Source organism: Octodon degus, unplaced genomic scaffold, assembly GCF_000260255.1.
Source record: "Octodon degus isolate 3935 unplaced genomic scaffold, OctDeg1.0 scaffold00274, whole genome shotgun sequence".
Taxonomy (NCBI): Eukaryota; Metazoa; Chordata; class Mammalia; order Rodentia; family Octodontidae; genus Octodon; species Octodon degus.
In genome coordinates this window covers 286,520-288,070 of record NW_004524850.1, presented here as the reverse complement: position 1 = coordinate 288,070, position 1,551 = coordinate 286,520, and the positions used below count along the sequence as shown (strand labels likewise).

The following is a 1,551-nucleotide window of genomic DNA, read 5'->3' as shown; positions in this document are numbered from 1 at the left end:
TCGCTCACAGTTGTGGTGCACCTTGTCTTTTGTGCCGTCTCCTTGGAGGGCCTCGCCCTGTCTGACTGCCTCTAATATTTCTATCTGACTGAACTGCCTGCGACAGCCTGACCCTTTGGACGTCGTGCTGTGCCGGGGGACGTAGTAATCCCAACTCGGTCCTGGCCCAAGAGGGTTCACGACCTTGAGCTACAGGTAATGACACAGACCCCAAGGCTGGCCCTCCACAAATGCGTCTGCTTACCTGCCAGGCCCCCAGGATCCATGGAGAGCGAGCTGTGCCTCATGGAGCCCCCACAAGCGCCTCTACGCTGTGAGTAGGTAGGCGGGGATCCACAGAGGGCTCCGGAGAAGAGGCCCCAGGGAGCGAACGCAGGCAAAGGGGCATCTCGGCTGACTGAGTAGGCTTATTTACATGCCCACGGGCACGTGACTGCAGTTTTCCCAGAACACACTGATGTCCTAGTAAGACCTGAGGCTTTTCCCTTCCACCGCAGTCCTCTCCACCCGACCCGCAGCACACCGTCCTCTCCCTGCGCCAGTGAGCTACCAGCCAGAATACACAGCAACTCTGTGAACTCAGGCAGTGAAGGTAAGACAGCTGCTTCCCGTGCGAAAGGCCTTAAATTCCTGCTTTCCCGGCTGCGCTCCGCAGCTGCTGTCTCATTGCTGTGTGTGCTTGCAGCCTTTTGCAAAGGAAAAGCCTTCTTGAGAGTCTTGACATCTGGGTCTTTCATCATCCACCCTGAAACCACGAGTCTGGGCGCTGATCTCCAGCAGGGTGCAGCCAGAGGAATCAGACGAGCACAAGAGGAGCAAACACGTATTTGGCAGGAACAGCGAAGCGAGCCGCAGCACAATCCCTGAGGGCACGGCATGCTGCAGCGCTGTGACAGAACTCTGCACGTGGGGAGAGAAGACTGAAAACGGACACACAACTCCTGCTTCTGATAGGTGGACTAATAACGGTCAGAAGGATGCACTTTCAAACCTGCTTTGCAGCTCTGACACGGTCCCAATCAAAACATCAACAGCATTTCTCACAAAACAGAACAAAACCATCAAGTGCTCATTCGGACTGAAGAGACCTCAAGCAGTGCCAGCCATTCGGGCCACTAAGGACGCGGCAGGGGACGGCCGAGTTCTGGACTTTGAGGTGTACTACAAAGATGCAGCGATGCGGGGCCCACGGGATAGCTCAGTGGACTAAAGCATCTGCTTAGGCAAGTGCAGGGACCGTGGTTCGATCCCCGGCACCGCATGCCACACCAGCCCTGCCCCCAGGGTGGGCTGAGCCAGCCACAGAGACGGGGTGGGTATGGTAGCGCATGCCTGTAACCCCAGCGCTGGGGAGGCTGAAAACAGGAGGATCGCTATGACTGAGCTGCCTATGTAGTGAGGCCCTGTAACAACCAAATACATTAAAAAACCAAATTAACCTGGGTTGATAATCCATAGTCTTAGACTTGAGTCACAGTGGCCCTAGACCTAGTCTCTGTGGTCTTCCTCTTAGTCTCCGAGGCAGGAGAGGTTGGTCCGTTGCTAATGAGG

The 1,551-nt window shown here is 55.9% G+C and overlaps 1 protein-coding gene across 1 annotated transcript in view; it reads left to right on the top strand.

Annotated features, from left to right (window-relative positions):
* Positions 1–1,551, top strand: part of LOC111814145 (zinc finger protein 431-like) — a 629,125-nt gene that overhangs the window by 573,608 nt on the left and 53,966 nt on the right. The gene's annotated exons all lie outside the window — the stretch shown is intronic.